This window comes from Rhipicephalus microplus, chromosome 1 (genome assembly GCF_043290135.1).
Source record: "Rhipicephalus microplus isolate Deutch F79 chromosome 1, USDA_Rmic, whole genome shotgun sequence".
Taxonomy (NCBI): Eukaryota; Metazoa; Arthropoda; class Arachnida; order Ixodida; family Ixodidae; genus Rhipicephalus; species Rhipicephalus microplus.
In genome coordinates this window covers 300,306,796-300,329,577 of record NC_134700.1, presented here as the reverse complement: position 1 = coordinate 300,329,577, position 22,782 = coordinate 300,306,796, and the positions used below count along the sequence as shown (strand labels likewise).

General features: G+C 49.2%; 1 protein-coding gene across 2 annotated transcripts in view; it reads left to right on the top strand.

Annotated features, from left to right (window-relative positions):
• LOC119159458 (transmembrane ascorbate-dependent reductase CYB561) overlaps positions 1-22,782 on the top strand; it is a 94,182-nt gene that overhangs the window by 2,940 nt on the left and 68,460 nt on the right. The window contains exon 1 of one of the 2 annotated variants that reach the window (XM_075865487.1): positions 6,364-6,484. The exons of the other annotated variant lie outside the window; for it this stretch is intronic. The gene's annotated coding sequence lies outside the window, so the exon portion shown is untranslated. Of the gene's footprint in view, positions 1-6,363; positions 6,485-22,782 lie in introns of those variants that run through there. 2 annotated transcript variants of the gene reach the window in all.

Below are 22,782 nucleotides of genomic sequence, written 5' to 3'. Positions count from 1 at the left end.
ACGATGGATGTCGCACACCCAAGTTGCGTTTCTCCTTCGGATTTTACCGGAGAGTGTGCTTGGATCAGACAGGTGGCTGAGGAGCAAAGTGCATGCCTGCCAATAGCTTGAGTAATTCTAGAGGGCCCTTTCGGCCGACTAGACACCGAGGCAGTGGTATCCGAAAATTTGCCGGAGAATTTTCCCTATTTGTTCTCCAACAAATCTGCCAAACTTCTTAGAGAGCGACGCGAGTCGTTTTCCAACGAAATTGCGTTCATGGCCCTCACGCGTTCTAAAGCACGTGAAATTTCTGGAAAACTAGGGATGACGCAACCAGTTGAGCCGCCAATGTCAGTAAGCACCGGGGTAGAATCAACGGAGGACACTAGCGAATCGCTCGTACTGACTCAGGCGGATCGGGACGCGCATGAAAAAAAAAAACGGGAGGACCGTGAGCCAACACGCTGAGTGTCCAGAACGAGTGGAAGGGTCAGTTGTAGCACCCATGTCAAACTCTTGGCGGCGCCTTACTCAAGTGGATAAACCGCACTTTGTCGCTGAACAAAGGACAGATCCATCCCTGAAATCCCTGCAGGAACATGTAAAAGAGGGGGTAGCGAAAAGAACATTTCGTTCTATATGAATTCTGATATCATGCATCGAAGATATGCAGATGCAAAAGGGCGCGTGTCCGACCAGCTTCCAGTACCGCAGAAATACCGCCGACAACTCCTCGATCTGGCACACGGCAATGCAAGGGCCGACCACTTAGGTATCAAAAAAACCAAAGCCAGGCTAGCTCAGGAGTATTACTGGCCCGGCTGTTGGAAGGACGTAGAGGAGTTCGTTTGCTCTTGCGACACATGCCAACGGGTCGGTAAATCCACGGACAAATGTAAATACCCCATGACGTTGGTGCCAGTCATTTCAGAGCTATTTCGTCGGCTTGTGATTGACATTGTAGGCCCATTACCAGAATCGCCGTCTGGCTGTCGCTATGTTTTAACAGCCTTGTGCGTGGCCACTAAATTTCCCGAGGCCATTACTTTAAGGGAGCTAACTTCAGTTGCTGTCGTGGACGCTTTGTTGTCCATTTTCTCTCGTGTAGGATTTCCGTCCGAGATTCGATGTGACAATGGGAGAGTTTTTACAAGCAACTTAACAAATACTTTCTTTGACCGTTGCGCGATAAAGATTGTGCAAAGTTCGGTGAACCACCCTCAATCGAATCCGGTTGAATGAATGTGCTCTGTATTAAAGCGTATTTTGAGAGTTCTTTGCTTTGAGAACGAGTGTGACTGGGAGGCACGCGTGCCTGAGACATTGGTTGCGATTAGGTCCGCCCCTCACGGGAGCACTGGCTTCAGCCCCGCGGAGCTGGTTTACGGGTGCGGCTTGCGAGGTCCTTTACGCCTGCTCCACGAGGCATGGGAAGGATGTGGGTAGGAACCTAACGTCGCCTACGTGCTGGCTCTCTGAGATAGACACGGTAAATCAAAAGAGATTGTCGAAAAAAACATAAAAGCTGCTCAGGTCTTATCTAAAACGTACTACGATAGGTCAGCCCATCGGTGCACGTTTAGTGTGGGCGATAAGGTGATGCTGCTGCATCCCTTCAAGAAACACAAACTTGAAGTGCAGTGGGAGGGCCCAGCAAAACTAATGTCAAAGTTATCTGACACGAACTATGAGGTCAAATTGGGTAGGAAACAGAACAGAGTTTTTCATAGTAACCTCATGAAACCGTATGTACTGCAGGCTATCGTAAATCTGACGGTGAATATGCCGGTAGAGGAAACTGCCGAAATCCCAAGCTTGAAAAATCCTGAGATACCCATCATAGAGGGCTTATTAGAGCAAGTAAGCAGGGACCAAGGTCTCGATGAAAACCAGAAAATGAATTTAGAAGTGGTGGTTCAGAATTTTCGGGCAGTGTTCTCCAACAGACCAGGAAGAACCTCAGTGGTTGAGCATGACCTCGAGTTGTCAAGTGATCAACCAATTCGAATCAAACCTTACCGAGTGTCCCCAAGGCAAAGGAAAATTGTGGATTCAGAGGTCAGGCGTATGTGCGAGCTGGTAGTGGATATTCCCTGCGAGTGTGACTACACCTCACCTCTAATCTTCGTAGAAGCGCCGGGCAAAGACCCAAGGCCCTGCGGGGATTATCGGAGGTTGAATGCAATAACAATATACCAGACATAACCCATACCGAACTTGGAAGAAAGGGTGGAGACTGTATCTAACTCCATGTACGTTTCTACCTTAGACCTTGTTAGAGGTTATTGGCAAGTCCCTTTAACCGAGCGCGTGAGCCGCTACGCTGCTTTCATTTCCCACATGGGAACATTTCGTCCGGTAATGTTAAGCTTTGGCTTGAAGAACGCTCCGTATTGTTTTCCTGTCCTAATGGATAGAGTTTTACATGGGCTGTCAGACTTCGCGCTTTTCTACCTTAATGAAGTAGCTGTGTTCTCCAATACCTGGGAAGAACACATAAATATCTTCAGATCGTGCTGGAAAGATTGCAGAAGGCAGGGCTCACAGTACGGGCGGAAAAATGTCATTTTGGTCGCTCTGAAGTCAGCTATTTGGGACAGGTTGTCGGGCGCGGCCAACGGAGGCCGTCGAAGCTGAAGGTAGCCGCTGTAGTTAAATATCGCCGTCCGTCTACGAAGACCAAGGTGCGGGCGTTTCTAGGCTTAGCAGGGTATTATCAACATTACATAAAAGATTACTCTAATCTGGCTAGCGCTCTAACTGACGCCCTCCGAAAAACGAAACCTGTGGTCGTCGTATGGGATACCAAGAAAAAACTCGCGTTTCAAAAGCTAAAACAGGCACTTAGAAGTGTGGCAGCTTGGGCTAGTTGGTATAGCATGACGATAGTTATAGCGCGAGAACAAAACGACGACACAGAAACGTGTCCTTCATGCACTTCTTGTCTCTGTGTCGTTGTTTTGTTCTCGCGCTATAACTATTGTCATACTAAAACAGGCATTGAGTGAAGGACCTGTGCTCATGGCACCCGATTTCTCAAAAAGCTTCATCATCCAGTGCGAGGCCAGTGACCGTGGCCTGGGGGCAGTGCTGTGCCAGGAAGATATTGAAGGGGACGAATGGCCAGTCTTGTACTTGAGTCGTAAACTCAGTAGCAGGGAGGAAGTGTATAGCACTTCCGAGAAGGAATGTGCTTGTCTTGTATGGGCAATTCAGAAATTGGCATGCTACATCGCCGGGTCTCGCTTCATCGTAAAAACCGATCATTTCCCTTTAATTTGGCTCAACAAAATGTCCTCAAAGAATGGCCGTCTCCTCCGCTGGAGTATGGCACTTCAGGAACACAATTTTGAAGTTCGCTATAAGAAGGGTAAACTGCATGCTAATGCCGATGGTCTTAGCTGTGCCTTCTGAGCTGTGGCAGCATTCTCAGGAAAATTTATTGTACTGCTACGCATTTTTTTCATGTGCTTACGCTTTTCAGGTAGTTTTTTGTGTGTGTATCACGCACAGTGTGTTACCACTCAGCGGAGTGTTCAGGAGGATTAGTGAAATCTGAGAGTTTCCGTTGGCTTCTTTGATATTTAATTCTCTTCCCCGAGTAGCTATAGCGCGATTGTCATTCTTGTATCCTCTTGACGTTTTTGTTGTAGCAACAGCCGAAATCGAGGTCTGTTTTAGCTTATCGCCATGAGATATGCACTTCCCCCGTTGAAGTTAAGGGCCGAAACGAATCATCAGCTTTTTTTTGGTCTAGTTTGGTATTACGTCTAGTTTGGCATTGCGAGGGGTGTGCTAAAAGCGCTTGCAACGTTAGGTGTGGTTTGACAATGGTTGTCTTGTCGAGTTCGTCGTATCCACAAGAAGCTTGAGTCCGTGCAAGAGGCCTGATCGTGGGAAATGCCTGCGGAGACGATGACAGTCCGGAGGGCTTCGCAACGAGACCCAGGAAGAAGCCAGTTGTCCGACCACATCAATTCCGCCGAGCCACGTGTGGCAGCTCGTCCGCGTGATGCATCATTTAGTGGCGGGGGTGCTGTTATGCCGGGAGCGACATTCCAGGGCGGCTTAAAATTACAATGGTGGTGCGGTGAGTCTGCTGGGCCCACGGACCTAAAAATCCTTTCCACCTGACTACCCGGAGGAACCTTTGCAGCCTGTGCTTCCGCCTCCTCCTTTGGATGGTGCACTGAACAATGGCCCTCGCATCTGGACTTGTGCCAACAGCACGCTTTCTACATTCCTGGGCCAGCGACCGCGCCTTGGTGCAATGTGTTCGGGGCCTGCAAGGAGCTAGCTGAGCCAGTGGTGCCGTATTGCTCTTCCCTGTGCCACCGGGTGTGCGTGTCTTTGCACCTTTCTAGAAACTGGTTTGGCGCACTAGTCTGCAGAGGGTCGGAGTGGAGGTGGACAATCCTATTGGAGGGACCTAAACTGACTTGTCTTCCCTCGCAATGAATCCTGGGAAGGCAGTGTATGAAAACGTGAGCGGAGAGACGCTCGGGTGTGCTTCACTTGTTTCATGCTGTTCTACGCTACTCTCAACATGTAAATATTGTACATAAACGTTTTCTTCTCATCTGCGCCGGCTCCTCGACTCGTCTTTTCCGCCAGTCGGATGGCTCCAGCCGGGACCACGCTACCCAAGGTCGCCACAGTCACGGAAATGTCGGCATGTGCCGACACCTTCTTTCTAACAGCATGTATACTCCCCGAACTTGGCACCACGCTGTTAGCACGTTGGCGGTTCTCTCCTGTCAAATGAGCCGTCCAAGTGGTTACAGCCACCATTACTATTCCACAGATGCGTATCTTCATCTAGACCAATGTAGAGTATTTTAAAAATGCGAGAAAATTAAATTTATAGTTGTGGAACAATTATGTTACCTTTTCTTGGCACACTCGCTTGAAATTTATGTGCAAAAATGAAAAGTTACCTGAAATATTGCACCATAGACGGCCTTATTGTATCACGTACACTGCAATTACGCTGAAATTGAAGTAATACCACTGCCCATATTTTTTTTAAAAATGGCCGCATATCCACGGAGTGAATGATGAATAGTGGGGCGACGCATCTGTCCGTCCATTCGTTCTTGCTTCCGTCCATCCATGCGTGCGTCTGTGTGGCCACCTGTGCGTCCATCCGTCTGTCCGTGCGTGCGTCTGTTCGTGCGTTCGCATGTTCATCTATGCGTCCGTCCTTGCTTTTGTCCATGCATCCGCTCCTGCGTCCGTCCATGCGTCCATCCGTCCATGCAGCCACCCGTGCGTCCATCCGTCCATGCAGCCACCCGTGCGTCTGTCCATGCATCTGTCTGTGTGTCCATTCGTCCACATATTCAACACTCCAAGTACCACCATCTCGCATCTTTTCATCATATATTCCTCATATAAAAGCACCGCCATCCAGCGGACATTCGAAGGACTGAACGAGAGGAGGCACACACACACACTTTCTTACGGCTTGCACTTCGTGTCTACTTCCTGCCTTTAACCACCTCGAGTTCGAGGTATATACTAGTTCACTGTATTGATGGCACTGCGGCCCAACGCTCGTTAAACTTTTCTAAAACCTAGGAGGTTATGGCCAGAGAGTATAACGTATAGCAACTCTTTCTTGTCTTCTGTGCGTTGTTCAACAATAAAAAATTCGCACTGTGCGCGTTAACTAAAAGCCGTATTCTCCTGTCTTTCATTCCCACTTAGCAGCCATTGGCATGTACATTGAACACGATCTTTTATTGTTTAACAACGCACAGAAGAAATTTCTCTCCGGCACCACCTTGGAGGTCAAAATGTACTACTGGTTACACACTACTACTACGGCTACGAGGCACAAATGGGTGCCGCTATAAGGAGCTTTGGCGTTCCAGTCTTCAACGTGGTCAGCGTTCCGGTGGCGTTGCTGTCGGGTGTCCGCTCGCGACTTTGCCGGCCAGTTTTTTTTTTTTTTTTGAGGCCTGATCCCATCGTCGTCGGCCCCTGCAGGGACCAGTGAGGATGGCGTCAAGGCCTGCGGTGCTCCCCCTCAAGGAGCACTGCGTCAACCTCACCGTCCCGGAGGGGATGGCGTCCTTCGACGAGATCATCGATGGCCTCGAAGACGTCATGGGAAGTGAAGGGGTGCTGTTCCTGCAACACCTCGGAGCATCGAAGTTCCTAGTTGCGGCTCGGTCTGCTGCACAAGCAACCAAGTTGATGGTAAACCAAGGATTCAAGTTACAAGGTCATGTGGCGACACAAAGCGGTGCTTCTGTGTGCGGTGCAGAGAGCGCATGCGCCCGCACGAGAAAGTTATCTTCGAGAGGAAGGGTGATAATAAAAGTCAGTTGCTGTTTGGGACGCGAGTTGTTCACTTGCGCAGCTCTGCCGAGTGACGCGTCTCAACATTGGTGACCCGGACTCGGAATACAGACACAGCGACCGGAGTGTCGAACCAGCCGCAATATAGATTCAACCTCCGCGACCGACGCCCCTCCGACAGTCTCCTCAGTCGACGGTAAGCTGCCCCCTTTTTGGACTGCGGACCCCGCACTTTGGTTCATACAAGTGGACTCTCAGTTCGCAGCCAGACGAATCACCGCAGACCTTACGAAATACCACTACGTAGTCAACAGTCTGCCGCCCACCATAGCCAGTGAAATCAGGGATCTGTTGCTCGCACCACCTGTCGAAAACGCATATGCAACGCTAAAAGAAACCATTATTCGCCGAGTTACACCCTCCGAACCACAACGACTGCAGCAATTGCTTCGCGGCATGGAACTCGGCGACCGTACTCCTAGTCAGCTTTTGCGGCACATGCAACAGTTGCTTGGCGGAACATCAAACACGATAGATGAAGTATTGCTCCGAGAAATTTTTTTGCAAAAGTTGCCTTCAGGCGTCCGCATAGTCATCGCGGCCTCAGAGCACAAGGATTTAACCGCAGCCGCCAAACTTGCTGACAAACTGGTAGCAATGACACCGCCCACACCCATGGCTGTCGTGCAAGCGCAACACCCTCTAAACGAACTTCAAGAGATGCGTGAGGAGATTGCTCGACTTGCCGAAACAGTATCAGCTTCGCACGCTAGCAGGAGGGCACAAACGATAACCGAGCCTAACACGCCGCTATCGCAAGAGCAGCACGAGCATATCTGCTGGTATCATCGGAGGTTCGGAAGTAGTGCGCGTAAATGTGTCCCACCGTGCGCGCACTCGGGAAACAGCCGCGGCAGGCACTGAGGGCGACCAGTGCTACTACGTTGCCTGCAAGTCGTCCCTCAGTATTTTTTATTACCGACCGCAACAACGGAGTACGTTTCTTAGTGGACACAGGCGCCGAGGTGAGCGTTATACCGGCGTCACAAGCTGCAAGAAAGGAACCTAGTACATCGCAAATCAACAATTTCATGCAGACAACTGCAAAGGGAGTGCAGAACTGTGGAGGAAACTTAACGCTTTGCTTCACAGGACACCGATCTCTCCTGGGGTTACTGAAATAAATATAGATGGTGGAGCGGTTACAGATTTAGAACTCGCAGAAAGATTTAATCAATTTCTTACAAACGTTGCACAGCCGACGCAAACAGCGCAGACAGCTATAACTGACGCAATGACAAGACAGACAAAGAACATCTTTCTTCGACCAACCGATGAACAAGAAATAGTTTCAATTTTTTCCACGCTAAAGCAGAGCAGCGCTCGTGACATAGATGGTATTCAGATTCCCCGATCAAACATGCAATCGATATTATAGCTCCCGTGCTCTCTCACATTTATAATTTGTCGCTATCAACAGGCTGTTACCCAAAACAAATGCAAACGTCCGTTGTCAGCGTGTTATATAAGAAAGGAGACAAGAATGATCTTACGAACTATCGGCCAATTTCTATATTACCCATATTTTCAAAATGTTTGGAGAAAATTATTTTTAAAAGACTCATGAATTTTGGTAAGAAGTTTAACATAATATCCCAATCTCAACATGGTTTTATGAAGGGCAGGTCGACGGAGACTGCTTTACTAGCTCAGAAAAAAATAATCCTTAAATCGTTTGAGAGAAAAGAACTTTGCATTGGTGTTTTCATAGATTTTTCTAAGGCTTTCGACCGTCTCTGTCATCATACTTTATTTGAAAAATTAGAAATATATGGTGTTCGCGGCATTCCACTTTCCCTCTTGAAATCTTACTTTAAGTACCGCGTGTAAATCTTACTTCAAGTTCATGTGTAAAAATTAAGGATTCATTTTCTTCTCTCCAGGCAATAACCACAGGGGTTCCGCAAGGTAGCATTCTAGGACCGCTGCTTTTTAACCTATACATAAGTGACATTGTCAAGGTCAGTGACAAAGCTAAATACATAATATACGCGGATGACACCAGCATTTTCTTTACAGGTAACGACATGACTGCCTAGACCACACTTATAAACACTACGCTAGAAAGCTTAAACACATGGAGTGAACGAAATTCATAACTCATTAATGAGACAAAAACAAAAGCTGTAGTTTTTCATTCGCGGAGACAGATTTCCTTAGACAATAGATTACGTATAGGTAGCGCGGCTGTTGAAATTGTAGAAACCGTTAAAACTTTAGGAGTACTTTTTAATTGCCCAATGTCGTGGGATCCTCAGATTAATAACCTAATTACCAACCTATCAAAATGTGTGGGGATACTTGCACGAATGCGTTATTTTATTCCAGTTTCTGTTAAACTAACACTTTATAACAGCTTGTTTTTGTCGCATGTAAATTATTGTCTTTTGGTATGGGCAAGTACGACAGCAACCAACATAAATAAAATATACAGACTACAAAAAAAAGCGATCAGGTTTATAGCAAATGTCGACTACTATGCACACACAGATGAACTGTTTCAGCCCTATAATATATTCCCAATTCACAAACTTTACGAGTATTCCCTAGCAATAAGATATAAGCAAACTCTTTTTCATAACAATCGTGCCTTCTTAGATATGTTTGAACTGGAAACGCATGCTAATCCGTACCCTACTCGTCACCAACAACATTAGAACCTTCCATTCTGTAGAACAAATTTTGGGCGACAAATGTTATGTTTTAGTGTTTCTTTGCTATGAAATAAATCACTGGAGGCAAAAATAATCCTTGAGAAATGCAGTGCACGTGACATTAGGGAAGTGCTTTTATCGTGAAAATTGAGAAAATGGTGGTCCAGGCATTCATGGAACTGTCTATATATGTATATGTGTGTGTATATATGTGTATATATATGTGTATATATATGTACGTATATATATGTATATGTATATGTGTGTATGTGTGTGTATATATATATATATGTCTGTATATGCATCTGCATATATGTGTGTATATTTATGTGTATGTGTGTACACGCAATTTCTATGCATAGCTGTCACACTCATGTCCCGTTATTTAGGGAGGCGATCGCCGGGCTAATTCCAAGGGCTGAAGTATTGGCCCCCCGAACCGCACCACGAAAGCGTGGACAATTTAGAAGTGGTCCTTTCTGGCGCGCCAGCAGACGCCGGCTGTGGCCCAAAGAACAAGTCAGAGCCGAGAGCTGATAAACAAACAAAATTATATTCTCAATAATGGCAGATCGAAAACAATACACAAGAATGCACCCTCCACAATAGTTGAGTACAATATGTCACCAATCAACCAACGTACTACACAGTACAATCAGCCACACTCAAAACAACGGACACAGACAACAATTCACACTACAATGCAGTCGCATGCATTTAACAACCAAGACACTTAAAGACTAAAGAGATAGAAAACCTATTCAGTCCAAAGTCCTTGGAACAGAAGTCTGGATGATACTCTTCCGAGAATCACTCACTCAAAGTCCAGCGTTGTTGTCGTTCCGCGCCCTCGAAGTTTCTCTTCCAGGAAACCTCGCGTCTTCAATTGGCCACTCTCCAAGCTTGAAACTTCTTCGCCCGAACACGTCGGCTTCACACACGCAGCTGTCGCCACGCGTCTTCGCTCGATAGCGGTAAACACACTCTCTTGCCTGTAGCTCGAGCCTTCACCCCTCAGGTGGAAATCCTCTTCATTTCCTGCTTCGTCCCTACGGACAAAACCTTCGCCGACTACACGACGGAATCCCTACGCACTCTGGCGCTACTTCCGTCTTCTCCTGATCTCTCGTCTCGGTTGCTCGGTTAAATACCTTCCGCGCGACATTCCAGAAGGTTCTCGTCATTTTGTCGGCGCGATACGCAGCGAAGGCTGGGGGGAGAGCGAGACGGTTGGAACACCCTCCGCGGAGGATGACTCAACTTGGTATGGCCACGCCCCTTTCCTTCCAGAAAAATCGAGTGCTTGCTCGGCCGCCGTTGTGGGGTGAGGAGGTTCGTCGGCGAAGCCACGCTTCCGCGGGGAGAGCGCGCGCCCGGGGAGCCTTGGATGTTTTTCTTTTTTTTTCTTTTGACCTCGCGGCGTTTCTCCCGCCCGTTATCGCAAGAATTTGGCGGCGCGCCCATTTTTAGCGCTCGTTCTGTGACAATAGCATTGTTGTCATATATATAGTATTTTGTATTCCGTCATAGTTTGCATTGTACTTTCGGAATTTGTGCCGAACTACTTACGCATATTAGTCTCTGTACATATCATTACTGTACGTGCATCTTCCGACTTGTACTGCGCTAAACATCTCATGGCCTATGTTCGTTGCCTATATGTTCATGGCTTATGTTTCTTTACTCATGTCCACGTTGCTTGCCATGTATTAGGGAGGCTCGGGTTCTCCTCAAGTGACAAAACGTCACTTTTCTCCCGAGCCTGCCCTCATCCTTGGCATGAAATAAAATTTAATTGAATTGAATGACCCTTGCAAGCTGTCAATAACACTGTGATAACAACATATGGCCATCGTTCACTGTCGCTGAACTTCGGTTTCGGCAGAACGTTTAGCTGGGTGTTTATAGCTGCTGATGTCAAATTCGCCATACTAGGCGCAGACTTTCTCCTGTTCTTCGGTCTGTTGATCGACGTCCGCAACAAACGGCTTCAAGATCCCGTTTCTCGGGGAGCGGTACAAGGCACGCCGTGTTGGCACTCCCCCCCCCCCCCCCCATCAGCCCGGCCTTGCTTAGTCCGGCTGGAGAAGCGTACTTCACCGCAATACTACAAGAGTTTTCAGAGCTGACACGACAGCCACAGGCATTTCCAGAAGTAAAGCACGGCGTCCTGCATCACATCGAAACCACAGGCCCACCGGTATATGCGCGACCACGGCGCCTGTCACCCGAGAAGCTGCGGTTGGCTCGACAGGCGTTTGCCCATATGATGGAACTCAGGTTAGTACGTCCTTCATCCAGCCCATATGCGTCACCTCTTCACATGGTCCCAAAATCAACAGACGGTGATTGGCGCCCTTGCGGGGACTATCGAGCGCTGAACCGGGTAACCGTGCCAGACCGTTACCCAGTCCCGCACATTCATGACATGACCTCCTTCCTGCATGGTGCTACCATTTTCTCTAAAATAGATCTAGTGCGAGCATATCATCAGGTACCCGTAGCACCGGAAAATATCCCCAAGACCGCAATAACAACGCCGTTTGGAATGTTCGAGTTCCTACGCATGCCTTTCGGCTTACGCAACGCCGGCCAAACTTTTCAACGGTTTATGGATGGCGTTGTCCGTGGCCTCGACTTTTGCAAGGTATGCCTTGATGATCTTCTGATTGCTAGCAGCACTCCTGAAGAGCACGAGCGGCATCTGCGCTACGTACTTCAGCGACTGACAGAGAACGGCATCGTTATCAATACGGCAAAGTGCGCGTTTGGGGTACCGACACTATCATTTTTGGGCCACAGCATTTCAAGTGCCGGAGTACAGCCCCAGAAGGACAAGGTGGAAGCAGTACGGCAGTTTCCACAGCCGAAAAACATCCGCCAGCTTCGAGAGTTCCTGGGACTCGTGAATTTCTACCGTAGGTTTATCTCGAAATGCGCCAACATCCTTCACCCTCTCCACAGCCTACTTGCGGCATCTGGATCTAAGGCAACTGCCATTCAGTGGAACGACCAATCCACACAAGCATTCCGGATGATAAAGCTCTCGCAAATGCTACCATGCTCACGTACCCGCAGCTGGGTGTTCCTCAGTGCGTCATGGTGGACGCCTCCGATGCAGCGATTGGAGCCGTGTTGCAGCAGAGGGTGAGCGGAGTGTGGCGACCAATTTCCTTCTTCTCCAAAAAACTGAGCCCGTCCGAACGAAGGTACAGCACCTTCGGTAGGGAACTCCTGGCCATATACACGGCTATCCGGCATTTTTGACATTATGTGGAAGGACGAGAATTTTTTGTGCTCACGGATCACAAGCCACTCACCTACGCATTGCGCGCGAACTCCGATTCTGGTGCGCACGTGGCACGGGAGCTCCGCCAAATGTCATACATCGCAGAATTCACGACAGATATACGCCATGTTAGTGGCACGGATAATGCTGCTGCCGACGCTCTTTCGCGCGGTCCAGTCAATGCCATCAGCCTGCCGAGCGGCGTGGACTTCACCGCACTTACGACGGCTCAACGCAGTGATGGAGAATTGAAGCGTCTACTGACGTCTTCAACCAGCGCCTTGAAGCTGCAATGGTTGGCAGAACCCACAGGATCCGTATGCTGCGACATGTCTACAGGCAAGGCCCGACCGTTCGTCCCCTCGAACCTCCGTCGCAGCATTTTTGACTTGCTGCACAGCCTGGCGCATCCCGGGATTCGAGCCACGCAACAGCTATGCACAGCGAGGTTCGTATGGCCAGGAATAAACCGGGATGTCCGATACTGGACACGAGAGTGCATCGCATGCCAGCGCTCTAAAGTTCAGCGACATACTGTGACCCCCTGGGATCCTTCCCTCTGCCGGACTGTCGATTTGCCCATGTGCATGTTGACATTGTGGGACCACTGCCGCTGTACCAGGGGCAGAGCTCTTTGCTAACCTGCATCGATCGCTTCACGCGATGGCCGGAGGCCGTGCCCATTCCAGACATGACTGCAGATACCGTCGCCCGCGCATTTATCTTCCACTGGGTGGCCCGCTTCGGAGTGCCGGCAACCGTGACTACGGATCGCGGAACACAGTTTGAGTCCACCCTGTTCGCAAGCTTCACCCGGCTCTTGGGTACTCACCGCATCAGAACAACTGCCTACCATCCGATTAGCAACGGTATAGTGGAAAGGTTCCATCGCCAGCTGAAGACGAGCCTGACGGCTACTGCGAGTCACAGTTGGGTAGAGGCACTGCCGTTTGTTCTGTTGGGCGTTAGGACGGCTCTGAAAGCAGATATTGGAGGCGGCTCCGCTGAACTGGTGTACGGAACAACGGTTCGCCTCCCAGGGGAGTTTTTCACTACCAGTAAGGACGAAAATGTGTACGCGAACGCGGACTACGCCGTGCGACTGCGAGACATCATGAGCAAGCTACGCGCTGTTCCTCCGCGTCCGCCCGCAGCCCGGCCAGTCTACGTGGACCGGGAACTCTCCTCCTGCTCTCACGTGTTTGTGAGGCACGACGCCGTACAGCCTCCACTCCGGCCCCCGTACGACGGGCCTTTCAAGGTGCTGCGACGGGAAGACAAGCACATTACAATCGACAAAGGTGGTCGTCACGACGTGGTTTCTCTAGACCGCGTAAAATCAGCACACGTGGACTCCGACAGCGAAGCACCTGCACCACCTCGAGCTCCATCTTCGCAGGCACCCCCGGCAGACCACGTAGCGCAGCCCCAACAAGTCCTCAAACGGTTTACGCGGAGTGGACGGTGTACGAGACCCCCGGTGCGCATGAACTTATGAACCGCAGTGGGTCGTCCGAGTGCGGCCGTTGTGCGCGCACTCACTAGGGGGGGAGTACTGTGGCGACGCAAAGCGGTGCTTCTGTGTGCGGTGCAGAGAGCGCATGCGCCCGCACGAGAAAGTTATCTTCGAGAGGAAGGGTGATAATAAAAGTCAGTTGTTGTTTGGGACGCGAGTTGTTCACTTGCGCAGCTCTGCCAAGCGACGCGTCTCAACAGTCACAATGTACAAGTTGAAGCAGTCGGGGCGCCAGGCGTACAAGTCAGTGTGTTCCGCCTCCCGCCGTACGTACGTGTCAGATAACGCAGTTATTTCAGCTCTTCAGCCATAAGAAAAAGTGAAGGGTATCACATTTGTTACCTTGCAAAGGCATCAATCAACATACACTGGCAACCGTATCGTCCGAATCGAGATGGCCAAGCCCGCCCCTAAATTCCTATCAATTCAAGGTCATCATGTGATGCTCGAGTATCGTGGTATGCGCAGAGTGTGCGCACGCTGCAGCAGAGAAGGTCATGTTGCGGCTACTTGCACAACACCCTTTTGTCAACGATGTGGCACCTTCGGTCATACATCGGAGGATTGTGTATCCAAGTGTAAACGCTGTGATGGGGGACCACGCGACAAAATAACAGACTTCTTCTATTTACACGTCCCGAATGGCTCCGGACGGCCCCGGACGCCGGTGCCGCATTTGTTTTTCTCGGGGACCAACTGAAAGCTCCGCCCACTGGTCCGGGATCACTCGGACGCATGTTCGTTTTTCGCACTGACCTCCACTAGGGAGGTCAGTGGTTTTTCGCGTGCCTGGCGGCCTGCGGGCGGCCCGCGGGACCGCCCGAACAATTTCTTTTGGGCCACTGGCAGACGACAGCGTGGTGCGCATGCTGTGTGGCCATCTTAATTTAGACACGGGAAATTTTTGATGTGCTCTTGTTCTCTTTTTGCTTTTTTGTCCGCTTCTCACATGTTTCTGGATTTCACATTGTTTGCGCACCCAGTTCTTGTCATAAGTGTTCTGAGCCACGTCGAGCATGTGCGTATTCCCGAAGGTCGGGCAAACACGCGTTATACTCGCTAAGAGAAACAGCGGTAGAACGACCACGCCGGTCTACGATGCACACGCGCTCGGTCGTTCACTTACAGTAAGTTGCATCACAACAGAAATAGGTATAATTCACTACCTAACTGCTGTTTAGGTTGTAATTGGGTCAACGTTGTGGCCTGTGTTACAGCTATGGAGGGAGCAGACGGCATGGCCCGGCATAGCAGACGCCACAGCGGATGCGGACAGCGCAGTCAGCATCAAGCGCGCAGATGGCCCGAGGCCGCTCGGGCTGGCTCGGGACTTTTAGATCACATGCTTGTGACGTAGCCGCCTGTGAGCCGAGGCGTCCGCGGGCCGTCCGCGAGTGATCCGGGACTTGGTAAATGAATGAAGCTCATTGCTTCCGTCCCAAGGCATACGCAGACGCAGCGCAGAGCACCTCACAGTCACTGAAAGAATTCCCAGAACTTGGAGAGAGTGCTTTGAAGAGAACAACCCAAATTGGAACCTCCAGGCACATGGAAGTTTTGCAACGCAAAACCAAGCCACGGCCACAGAAGATTCCAGATTATTCTGATGAAGACAGTGCAACCGACACAGAATTTTATGACGCCAAGACAGAAGACGACATTGACGTTTATGCCGCGTCGCCATGCACAACGAGTGAGAACGACGTTTCTGCGCTGACTGGGGACACCACAGCGTTGTCACCTCCCACAACGTCGTCAGAGGAGCCCAGCCACGCTGTGGAGACACTGAGTGCGTCTGCTACGTTTTCATCAGAGGAACTCAAGGCCACAGAAAATGAACAATCCTCGAACGCATCACCACTGGAGGAAGCGTCTCAAGCATCTCGGAGTGCTGGCCAACCGGTAAAATCGCTCTGACCTTCAGAGGCAACAAGTGCATGTGACGAGCTCCATGAACGGCCACCTGTGGGCCTGGAAGGTAGTAGCGTGAAGACGATGCCCACGAAAGAAGTAAAGACCACATCTTCAAGGAAACCTAAAACGCCTCGCACACACGCTGTACAGGCCCAAGAAGCAGCGTCCGACAAGACATGCAGACATCGTAGGAGCCGGTCACCATCACGAAATTAAGGAGTGACAGATTTTCGCAAGCCTCACGATCGGTATCTTTGTCTCCTGAAAATACGTTTAACAAAGTTGTCTAAAGCCACAAACTCTCAGCGTCGCACGAAGCCTGGTAGTTCAAGCAGTGGAGGTGATGTCACCACCTCCGAAACATCCAAAAAGCCCCGAGTGGATTCGCCAAACCGAGATCCATCCCCTGATGCGAGTGAGGACTCAAGGTTTTTTTTTTAGTTTGTGCTGCCCACATCCATTCTTTCCGCTTCCTGTTGCCTGTACCATTGCAATGCTTGCTTCCAAGCCGTACAACCACTATGTATTCGTTGTCTTTGATGCATGCAAAGTGTTTAGTATTCCATATTTTATTGTCATTCACGATGGAACCTTCATGGGCCGATTTGTGGGCTCTATGCTGTGGCGGCTATGCCCTGTTATAGTAATTGCATCATGTGAGTTACGTTGCATGCTGCGTGTACTATTTCGGTTATTATTGGTGTTGCTTACTCGGTCTGTTCTATCTGTGCGCGTGAGTAAATCTCTGCGTCAGTCCTTCGGGTATCATTACGTTGACTTCATCCACTGCCGCTTGACACAGGAGAGGCCGTGCCGTCCCCTTACGCATCGCTGTAAAAAAAAAAGGGAAAAACGATTGTCTTGTTTCCCCTTAAATTTATTTTGAATGGATAGGCTATCTTTTATGACTTTCAAAGTTCGTGGTTTCAAAGATCTTGTAAAACAACAGGAGATAACGAACCTTGTGCGCCCGCTCGGGGTTGACGTGCTTTTTCTGCAAGAGACCAACTTTCGAACGCGGCACGATGTCATGACCTTCCATACTAGATTTTTGGTTGAAGCTTTCTTTTCCTTAACGCAGACGAAGTCGCGTGGTACCGGTGTCGTGTTTCTCAATCCAAGGTTCAGGCGGGGTGCACACTGCCTCTTCGATGCAGAAGGCCGTGTTATTGTGGTGGACATGTGGATAAACGACCAGAAAATTCGATTCACCAACTTTTACGCGCCCGTGGATAGGTCTTTTGCCAATGAATTTTTTAGAGGTGCCAGGTCATTCCTGCAAAATTCAGCACCGTGCATGTTGTTAGATGATTTCAACTGTGTTTTTGATTCAATTCGAGATGCCCGAGGCCCTAGTCAAGGACAAAGCACATACCATTCGAAAGAGTTGCAGAAAATATGTAGAGAGTTGAAGCTGGTCGATGCATGGACAACGCTTCACGGGAACACTTTTGGAGCCACGCGCGTTCAGGGTACCTCTCAGAGCAGGATTGACAGAGTCTATATTCCTAACGAGCTCGTTGCAAGTTTAGAGACATGCGATGGCATTTCTTTAGCGCCTGGGCAACTTAAGCTCAGCGACCACATGCCAGTGCTGTTCACCTTGAAGGACCAGCTGGGGAGGCATTGCTCCAAGTTGTGGCGAATGGATTCATCAATTTTAAATGATGAAGTTTCGGTATCTGAAATGCGCATGAATATCTATTCGTCTTTGGAAGACAGGCCGCAAATTACACAGACAGCATGGGATCTCTTGATGGCCAGATGGCGTGTGATTGCGCAGGAGGCCGGGAAAATGCGCCAAGCACGTCTAACATCAAAAATGAATGAAACATCGAGGCGTATTCAAATCGTTGAGCGCGCAGGTAATCTAACCGGCGCAATTCAAGAGTACATTGGGGCCAAAAAGGCAAAATACGACCTTTTGTTTAGGGCAAGGTCCAGGGCTTTTAAACGCGCAGAGGTAATGCACCTGCCTACGGATGAACTAGGTAACTTGGCATACGCACAGCGAGTGGGGGGGGGGGCGGGGTAAGAAAAAAAGTAAGGGGGTAAGAAGAAAAAAGTAGGGGGGGGGTAAGAAAACACCAGCCCAGTTTTATCCGTGCAGCACAGACAGAGTGTGGGAGCATCGTCACAGATATCAAATCAATCGAGGAGGTCTTTAGGGCGCATTTTGAAAGGCTCTGCTCTGCATATCATCGCTCCAAAGACAGCAACCTGCATCAAAGAATCGCACAATTTTGCGAAGGCTTGCCCGCGCTGTGTCCTGAGGCATCTGGTATGCTCTGCGCTGAGGTGACTGAGATAAAGTTTGGCAAGCCTTGAGGAAAATAAACACTACCACAGCTCCAGGTCGAGACGGAACACTGACGGGGTTTTATGTAACTTTCTTCGACGTCCTAGGCGACGCACTTACTGACATGGTTAACGGGTTCATTGTTGATGGGCAAAGGCCGAGGTCTTCCAGTGAGGGCCGTGTAGTCTTGCTGCCAAATGAGGGCATGGATCCTGCCGATCAACGGTCATGGAGGCCGATTACCCTCCTTAACACGGACTACAAACTCGTAGCTACGATCCTTCACTTGAGGCTAAAACCTTTTCTGCCCGATATAGTGTCACCCACGCAAACGTGTGCAGTGCCGGGTAAGTCAATTTTTCAAACACTTACTCTGATAAGAGATTTGTTCTACTATGCTAACGCCAAGAACGTTACCGGTGTTTTCGTGTGATTGCATCAAGTTAAGGCCTTTGACAGGATCGAACATGAATACCTATACTGCGTACTTAGAATGTTTGGTTTGCCTGAGCAGTAAGTTCGCTGTGTAAAGCTTCTATACACCAACATGACCAGCCGACTTCTCATCATCGGCGTGGAGACAGCAAGCTTTCCAGTAACAAGAGGTGTTCGCCAGGGATGCCTAATCGCACCGGTGCTCTTTGTTCTTTCCATAGATCCTCTCCTCAGGAAAGTGGCAAAGTGCCCAAATATTCGGGGCTTTCCAATGACAGGACTGTAGTCAGTTAGAATCACCGCTTATGCGGATGACATCTCTGTGTTCGTGCGAAACCAAGCCAGTTACCGCGCTTTCTTGGAGCTGTTCGAAGAGTATGTCAGTTTATCGGGTGCTTTCCTGAATGCGGAGAAAAGCAAAGCCCTTCGTTTCGGTAGCTTCCACGGCTCTTTGCTGGGTGGTATTCAATACGTGGATGCCGTAAAAGTCCTCAAAGTATACTTTCAAGAGGAGGAGGTGACCAAAAGAAATTGGGAGGACGCCGTACATAGAGCCACGCAGATCTTCGCGTATGCCAACGAGTTCAATTTGTCACTTGACGCCAAAATGACGGTGGTGAAAACCAAAGCATGCGCATATGCTTTTTATATCGGGCACATTGCACTCATACTCAAACTTTTTGCGAGCCGCCTTGCGTCATTGGTTGGAGCATTCCTATGGGACGGGAAGACACCAAAAGTTCAATAAAAGTTCCTGAAGCTCCCAAAAAGTTGTAAAGGACTAAGTCTGCCAGATGTTGCGACGTTCACAAAGGCACTTGCAGCTAAAACAGTTGCCAAATTGTTTCAGGACAATGACTATCCTGGCCGTAGCTTATTGCTATATTAAACCGGAACTCTTGGAGCTGCATTCACGTCGGAAATGTACTGGGGACCTCAAGCAGAACACCCAAATGCCTTTTATAAGGCAGCAGGGGGCCTCAAGCGTTCGATTGACGGCGATGCCACCGAAGAATGCTTTTCAAAGCTCGCACCCGCACGCATTAGCGAAATGTAAATCAGTCACTCGATTACTGACGAGGGAAAACAGATGGAGGCCCAGCAAGTGGAAGAAATGGCGGAACAACCACGTACCAGAAATGGTTAGAGAATTCGATTGGCTGCGGCGATGGGACGCGTTTCCCACTCGTCAGAGACTGTCAAAGTGGGGCGTCGTTCCCAATAACCACTGCCCCAACTGCGGGAAAAGAGAAACGACCCGCCAAACGACGTTTGAATGCGTAGCAGCCAAAGGCGCGTGGCACGTCGTGCGTTGTCAATTTGGAGTGTTGATTCCTTCGGGCTGACAGCGCAGAAGGGGCTTATTTGAACAACTCGTACTGTACGTCACAATGTTCGTCTTGTGGCGTCGCCACTGTATGGCCGAAGCACGGCGACGACCCCAACGAGCTGCATACCCAGCGTTTCAGAAGATTAGAATGATCATGGTTCGGTACCTTACCGAACAGATTGAAACTCAGGGGCAATAAGCATGTATCAGAAGGTGGCATACACGTTTTTTTGTTTTTTTTTAGTTCGGAATGGGAATGTTGAACTTCCTTTACGGTCGTTTTAACTCGAAAGAAAAAAAAAATTGCTTCACGATCGTCGCACGTAATATGTGAATCTGTTCCAATTATCTGCTTTTTTGCGTTTCTTTTCTCTTTGTTTTCTTGAGTGATTCGTGATCTCTGAGAATATTGGAAGTGCTGTGTGTTAGATCCTGTCTATGTTATCTTGTTTGTACACGCTGCTGAAGTGATTTTGTTACACCAGACAGTTGTACTCACCTCAAATGTTGTTACCAGTTTGCAATAAACTTCCCTGTTTCGCCCCTAAAAGATTTGGCAGATTCCGCGTACAGTGGGAATCGATGATATGTGAAGAACGAATAAGAAAGGCTGTCACTTTAAAATCAGCCCAAAAATACGAGGTGGAGGTAAATGATGCCGTACATTACTTCCGCGTCATGATTATCATATTTGGATGTGTCGTTTGCCTACGTCATCTATTTACATAGCGTGATACCAAACTTAGTATATGTGGAGCTAGTGAAATGGCCATGAGCAGGCCATGAGCGTGATATGTTGTCATGTTCTTGCATGACACGCGTGTCAGGATTATCATGTTTGCACCAATCATATATTTCGTCATCCATTGACATCATGCACGTAATACCAAATTTGGTATATGTGGAGATAGCAAAACGGCAGCGAGCACATCATTAAGGGCCCAATATATTCCAATGTAGCGTTGAAGCGCGCGCACGCTGGGCACAACGACGCTGCGTTAGCAAAACATGGGCACTCTATAGCCTGACGCCAGGCGCGACCAGTGCGGCCAGCATCCGCCGGCAACCAGTGCGAAATGCGACATGCTGCATTCCGCGCCGAAGCGTTACCCAGACAGCACTGCGTCTCCCTCTTTTCGTGACGCACTGAAACGCGCATGCGTCAAAGCAACGCAGCGCGGCGCGCGCCTGCGAGTATATGGCAGGACCGGCGCCTTGCGTGGCACAGCCGGCGTGACGCCACGAAATGAACGCCGGTGAGCACGTGCACAGCGCGACGTCAAAATCTATTGGCGCCTTTACTGTGGTATGTAGTCATGTTCTCACATTACACGCATTTCACGATTATCATGTTTGCACCAGTCACATACCTTCGTCACCCATTGATGTCACGTAATACCAAATTTGGCATATGTCAAGCTAGGGAAACGACCACCAGCGCATCATGAGTGTGGCATGTAGCCTTGTTATTACATGACACGCATGTCGTGATTATCATGTTTGGATGTGTTCTTTACCTATGTTGTCCGTTCGTGTTGCGTAATACCGAGTTTGGTACACGTGAAACCAGCGAAATCCCCCGCGAGCGTATCATGAGCATAGCATGTAGACGTGGTGTTACATGACACGCATCTCATGTTTATCATGTTTGCACCACTATCATATCTTCGTGTTCCATTCACGTCCCGTAATACTAAATTTGGTATGAGTGAAGCTAGCGAAACTGCCGCCAGCGCATGATGAGCGTGGCATGTAGCCATGTTGTTACATGACACGCATCTCATGCTTATCATGTTTGCACCAGTCACATACCTTCGTCACCCATTCACGTACCGTAATACTAAATTTGGTATATGTGACGCTAGCGAAACTGCCGCAAGCGCATAATGAGCGTTGAATGTAGTAATGTTGTTACATGACACGCATGTCATGATTTTCATCTTAGGATCTGTCACTTGTGTTCGCCATGCAATTATGTCATACCATACCAGTTTTGCAACATGCCATGTGAACGAAACCACCACAAGAGCTCCAGGACCATGAAATGTAAATCATGACATTCATGACATACATATCATGCTTTTCATGTTATGACTAATCAAATGTGTTCTACATACTGTCATGTAATGCCATACCAAGTTTGGTATCGATACCATTATCGAAACGGCCGGGAGAGCTAACAGTCATAGGCGGCTAGATAGATAGATAGATAGATAGATAGATAGATAGATAGATAGATAGATAGATAGATAGATAGATAGATAGATAGATAGATAGATAGATAGATAGATATGCTCAAAGATGGTGAAGTTCGCTATTAAATGCTTCGCATTTAAAAATGCAGCATAGACGTGTGTCTGCTTACGTGATGGGAAAATGGACAAGCGGGATCGCGCTTGCTTGCATTTGTCACCGATCTAAAAAAAAAAAAAAAAAGCTCCCAAGCATTTTTCCAAGGGTGAACATGGTTAAGTGCGAATGCATGGGGTGATGCTTAGAGGGGGAGTAAGCGCGTCCCCCCGCCAGATCGGCTTCGGGGGGCTCGGCTCGTGTCATCCGCTTTCGTTCGGCGTCTCGCCGCAGGCCTTCATCACCGCAGGCGATGGGCTGTTTACTTCGCACATCGGCCTCCCGTGCGCAAAGTTCGGGATCCGCGGCCCGCTTCGCCCGCTTGCGCTCGGCATCACGGACCCTTCGCCGCGCTGCCTTGTCTTCAACTGGCGCGACATCTTCAACGACGCGTGCAATGCTCGTATTCGATTGCATTGTACTCGTTGTTGGAGGTATCGCAGTTGAGGTTGGTGCCTGCGATAGATCCATACCTATGACGACTTGCCAATCTCGAGCAAGTCGTCATAGCAGCAAGTCCTCACAGCAAGTCATCCAGCAAACCGCGAGCGAGAAGTGAGAACGAGCGGCAGCCGGCGGACGTCTATATACGGACTGACGCTCAGGCGCAGCGAACGCGCACACAAGGACGGCGGAGCGAAACATGGT